General features: G+C 51.6%; 1 long non-coding RNA gene across 1 annotated transcript; it reads right to left on the bottom strand.

The window, feature by feature from the left end:
- Positions 1-3,241: 3,241 nt before the first annotated feature.
- Positions 3,242-4,563, bottom strand: LOC142249279 (uncharacterized). The gene is made up of 2 exons (XR_012725022.1): positions 4,362-4,563; positions 3,242-3,706 (listed from the first exon to the last, which is right to left on the bottom strand). It is a non-coding gene; the product is annotated as an uncharacterized LOC142249279 (long non-coding RNA).
- Between the last annotated feature and the right edge of the window lie 1,103 nt (positions 4,564-5,666).

Consider the following 5,666-nt stretch of genomic DNA (forward strand, 5'->3'; position numbering starts at 1 on the left):
CCCAGCCTCTCTCTCCCCCCAGCCTCCCCCCCCCCAGCCTCAGCCTCTCTCTCCCCCCAGCCTCCCCCCCAGCCTCTCTCTCCCCCTAGCCACCCCCCCAGCCTCAGCCTCTCTCTCCCCCAGCCTCCCCCCCAGCCTCAGCCTCTCTCTCCCCCAGCCTCCCCCCCAGCCTCAGCCTCTCTCTCCCCCCAGCCTCCCCCCCAGCCTCAGCCTCTCTCTCCCCCCAGCCTCAGCCTCTCTCTCCCCCCAGCCTCCCCCCCAGCCTCAGCCTCTCTCTCCCCCCAGCCTCCCCCCCAGCCTCCCCCCCAGCCTCAGCCTCTCTCTCCCCCCAGTCTCCCCCCCAGCCTCTCCCCCCAGCCTCTCTCTCCCCCCAGCCTCAGCCTCTCTCTCCCCCCAGCCTCCCCCCCAGCCTCAGCCTCTCTCTCCCCCCAGCCTCCCCCCCCAGCCTCAGCCTCTCTCTCCCCTTAGCCTCCCCCCCAGCCTCAGCCTCTCTCTCCCCCCAGTCTCCCCCCCAGCCTCTCCCCCCAGCCTCTCTCTCCCCCCAGCCTCAGCCTCTCTCTCCCCCCAGCCTCCCCCCCAGCCTCAGCCTCTCTCTCCCCCCAGCCTCCCCCCCCCAGCCTCAGCCTCTCTCTCCCCCCAGCCTCCCCCCCAGCCTCAGCCTCTCTCTCCCCTCAGCCTCCCCCCCAGCCTCAGCCTCTCTCTCCCCCCAGCCTCCCCCCCAGCCTCAGCCTCTCTCTCCCCCCAGCCTCAGTCTCTCTCTCCCCCAGCCTCCCCCCCAGCCTCAGCCTCTCTCTCCCCCCAGCCTCAGCCTCTCTCCCCCCCAGCCTCCCCCTCTCTCTCCCCCCAGCCTCAGCCTCTCTCTCCCCCCAACCTCCCCCCCAGCCTCAGCCTCTCTCTCTCTCCCCCCAGCCTCCCCCTCAGCCTCAGCCTCTCTCTCCCCCCAGCCTCAGCCTCTCTCTCTTCCCAGCCTCCCTCCAGCCTCAGCCTCTCTCTGCCCCCAGCCTCCCCCCCAGCCTCAGCCTCTCTCTCCCCCCAGCCTCTCTCTCCCCCCAGCCTCCCCCCCTCAGCCTCAGCCTCTCTCTCCCCCCAGCCTCAGCCTCTCTCTCTTCCCAGCCTCCCTCCAGCCTCAGCCTCTCTCTCCCCCAGCCTCCCCCCCAGCCTCAGCCTCTCTCTCCCCCCAGCCTCAGCCTCTCTCTCCCCCCAGCCTCCCCCCCAGCCTCAGCCTCTCTCTCCCCCCAGTCTCCCCCCCAGCCTCTCCCCCCAGCCTCTCTCTCCCCCCAGCCTCAGCCTCTCTCTCCCCCCAGCCTCCCCCCCAGCCTCAGCCTCTCTCTCCCCCCAGCCTCCCCCCCAGCCTCAGCCTCTCTCTCCCCCCAGCCTCCCCCCCAGCCTCAGCCTCTCTCTCCCCCCAGCCTCCCCCCCAGCCTCAGCCTCTCTCTCCCCCCAGCCTCAGCCTCTCTCTCTTCCCAGCCTCCCTCCAGCCTCAGCCTCTCTCTGCCCCCAGCCTCCCCCCCAGCCTCAGCCTCTCTCTCCCCCCAGCCTCTCTCTCCCCCCAGCCTCCCCCCCTCAGCCTCAGCCTCTCTCTCCCCCCAGCCTCAGCCTCTCTCTCTTCCCAGCCTCCCTCCAGCCTCAGCCTCTCTCTCCCCCAGCCTCCCCCCCAGCCTCAGCCTCTCTCTCCCCCCAGCCTCCCCCCCAGCCTCAGCCTCTCTCTCCCCCCAGCCTCAGCCTCTCTCTCCCCCCAGCCTCCCCCCCAGCCTCAGCCTCTCTCTCCCCCCAGTCTCCCCCCCAGCCTCTCCCCCCAGCCTCTCTCTCCCCCCAGCCTCAGCCTCTCTCTCCCCCCAGCCTCCCCCCCAGCCTCAGCCTCTCTCTCCCCCCAGCCTCCCCCCCAGCCTCAGCCTCTCTCTCCCCCCAGCCTCCCCCCCAGCCTCAGCCTCTCTCTCCCCCCAGCCTCCCCCCCAGCCTCAGCCTCTCTCTCCCCTCAGCCTCCCCCCCAGCCTCAGCCTCTCTCTCCCCCCAGCCTCCCCCCCAGCCTCAGCCTCTCTCTCCCCCCAGCCTCCCCCCCCAGCCTCAGCCTCTCTCTCCCCCCAGCCTCAGCCTCTCTTTCCCCCCAGCCTCCCCCCCAGCCTCAGCCTCTCTCTCCCCCCAGCCTCCCCCCCAGCCTCAGCCTCTCTTTCCCCCCAGCCTCCCCCCCAGCCTCAGCCTCTCTTTCCCCCCAGCCTCCCCCCCAGCCTCAGCCTCTCTCTCTCTCCCCCCAGCCTCCCCCCCAGCCTCTCTCTCTCTCCCCCCAGCCTCCCCCCCAGCCTCTCTCTCTCTCCCCCCAGCCTCCCCCCCAGCCTCTCTCTCTTCCGAGCCTCCCCCCAGCCTCAGCCTCTCTCTCTTCCCAGCCTCCCTCCAGCCTCAGCCTCTCTCTCTTCCCAGCCTCCCCCCAGCCTCAGCCTCTCTCTTCCCAGCCTCCCTCCAGCCTCAGCCTCTCTCTCTTCCCAGCCTCCCCCCAGCCTCAGCCTCTCTCCCCCCAGCCTCCCCTTGCATGATTAGAGTGGACAAAAAGAGGCATCGCAACGATCATCAACTAACCTGTAAGGTGCCCATACATTCTAGGCTCTGCCTTAGCGCATACCTGCTCCGGTGCCCTGCTCTGCTGATTATCCTCTTCTGGCTGGCTCCAGCTTCAGTCGCGTCTTCCTCTGCGGCGTGTGTCGTCTGCAGCATTGGACGCTGCAGCACGGGGCAGTGAGCTGATTGGCGCGCCCGCGCGCCTCTGACCCGGAAGTGCAGGCGCTGGAACTTCCGGGGTTAATCAGCTCACTATGCCTGGCGCCCGCCGTGTATTTAAAGAGACAGAAGTGCGCCTTTCCTCCCTCTCAACCCCCCCCCCCCCGAGAACACAGCGGAGTGTAACAGAGGGAGGGGCGAGGGGCGGGGATGTATAAAAAAAGAAAAAAAAATTATAATTTTTTTTTTTTTTCTGCCAGAAAGTGCCGCCCCCCGCAACGTGCCGCCCCAGGCACGGGACCGCGGGTGCCTAGTGGCAAATACGGCCCGTATATGAGAAGATACAGTAATTTAGCTAACTAGTCTCAGATAAAAATGCACACATGGGAAAAGCTGTTTTTTACAAGGCAGATTATATAATCCATATCAATATGGATAACAAATTCAAATCAAATTAGAATAAATCTAGAAACAGCTCTATACACTCTGCCTCATGGGTTTTTAAGAGAACAATTTGGATACATACAATAACTAGGTTACTAGAAATGGAATGTCCTCTTTTATTGATATAACATTAATTCAGTATAAAGATATTGTGAATTACAAAAATATAAATAGTTGGAAATTAATATTTTGGCAATCTTAAGTCAGTGTATGGAAAATAAAATATAAAGGACATGACAAAAAATGCACAAAGCAAAATTGAATGTCGCAGTTCTATGTCACAAGTCTCATTGAAAACGAGGACTACTGAAACTGGCAACTAAGTATAACTGGCAGTGTATTCAGAATTCTTTTTTATTTATCCTCATTTTTATCCAGCGTTTTACTCATAATCGAACTTCTTCAAGATGTACATTTATGGCTTAATAAAAATATTTCGTTCCAGTTTGACTTCAATTCAAAGTTATCCTTTCAGATTGCAGCCGTGAAGGACACTTAAGATCCAACTTTCTGAGTATAATTGGTGGCTAATTTAAAACATTCCATGTTCTACCTGTAAAAAAATATACATATGATTAAATCAAGGTAAATAATGAATATAATAATAAGGAGTACTACTTATAACAGAGAACAAGGCTTTTTAAATAATTTAATTGATATATATTGCATATTTAAAATCACATCAGATACCAATCACAATGTATATCTGGCTTATGTTGCACCCTACCCCATTATTCCTCTGAGGGAAGGTATGAAAAAAAGAAAATCAAACACATGGATACTCCACCTCTTATAATGAGCCTTTAAACTACTCATAAATTCAATCGATATTTCATAAAAATTACTGAAATGTTTATTTTCAGTAAGATTATCCTTTCAAAATCTCTTGTTTGAACCATTAGTTTTTCATTTTCTTCACTTGAGATATATTCTTGGGCATCCAGTTTTGTAATAAAGCTATTTTAGCTACTAAAAACGATTAATTAGTGTACTACTGCGCTAAATATTCCATTTAATAAAAAAAAATGATTACCTGTTGTGTTATTAACCGGACTGTGTGAGACAAATATATTAATTAATTAATATATTTAGTCTAGGTTAAAAATTCTTTTGGTGCGGTGTACCCATGCTGGAATAATATGCTTCAATTGTGCTTAATAATCTTAAACTGTTAACCATAAATAGTGTGCTTTTTGACAACTACTTACTAGTTGGTGAAGGAGCACATATACATCCTTGGTTGCAGCTTTGATCTATATGATGTCCGCTTTCAGGGAAGGTTATACTGAGTTCAACACACGGGGCTGTAGCTACTGTGCAAGCCAGCCGCGCTCTGCTGAGGGATCTATAGATAGAACACGCTTAAAAATTCCATCCTCCAGCCAGCAGGATAGGAAAGAGCAGCTGTGTCTAGTGTGCTGGCGGTATGCTAAGGACTAGGAGGCCGATCGGGGGCGGTCCTACGCGTTTCTGCAGCGTGTCAGCTGCCTTCGTCAGGGAAAGCCTGCCTATCGGTTGTAAAATACCTATATAGCTGCTGATGGATACTGATTGGAAATTCACTTGATGTAATGGTTGTTATCAACCACTAGATGTCTCTATTTTGGTGTTATAAGCATTTCAACATTACAAGCCCTATATGCCAAATTTAGTATAGAAGGATATCAATCATGTATTAAATAAAAATATTTCTTACCTGGTGTATATAAGTGTATATTCTAAATAGCAAAATGTTTTTTGTGAATATAAAATAATTTATTAATTAAGAGAAAAATTTATAAAAACAGATTAAAATTACTGGTAAATCTTTAATAAAAAATATAAAATAAAAAATATCCCATGTTCATTTTGAGTATGAATGAATAGATAGTGTCATTTAAAAAGCGAAAACAATAACACGGAAACCTTTAATATAATGCAACACATTCAATGTAATACCAAAGGGATTATCTACATAATTAAATGCCCCTGTAATAAGATGTATATTGGCCGTACAAAAAGACCCCTGTATATTCGTATTAAAGAACATATGGTTAATATCACTAAGGGATATGCGGGACATCCATTATCCCAACATTACTATGAACAACATAATAAATCAGTAAAAAACACTATTTTTTATGGTATTGAGAAAGTTAAAGAAAATTGGCGGGGGGGTGATTTTATTAAACTAATGTCGAGATGTGAATCCAAATGGATTATTATTTTAAACACCTTGGCCCCGGTAGGTCTCAAAACAGATTTCGAAGTTTTCGCTTTTTAAATGACATTATCTATTCATTCATACTCAAAATGAACATGGGATATTTTTTATTTTATATTTTTTATTAAAGATTTACCAGTAATTTTAATCTGTTTTTATAAATTTTTCTCTTAAAATAATTTATTAATTATATTCACAAAAAACATTTTGCTATTTAGAATACACACTTATATACACCAGGTAAGATATATTTTTATTTAATACATGATTGATATCCTTCTATACTAAATGTGGCACATAGGGCTTGTAA

This window comes from Anomaloglossus baeobatrachus, chromosome 8 (genome assembly GCF_048569485.1).
Source record: "Anomaloglossus baeobatrachus isolate aAnoBae1 chromosome 8, aAnoBae1.hap1, whole genome shotgun sequence".
NCBI lineage: Eukaryota > Metazoa > Chordata > Amphibia > Anura > Aromobatidae > Anomaloglossus > Anomaloglossus baeobatrachus.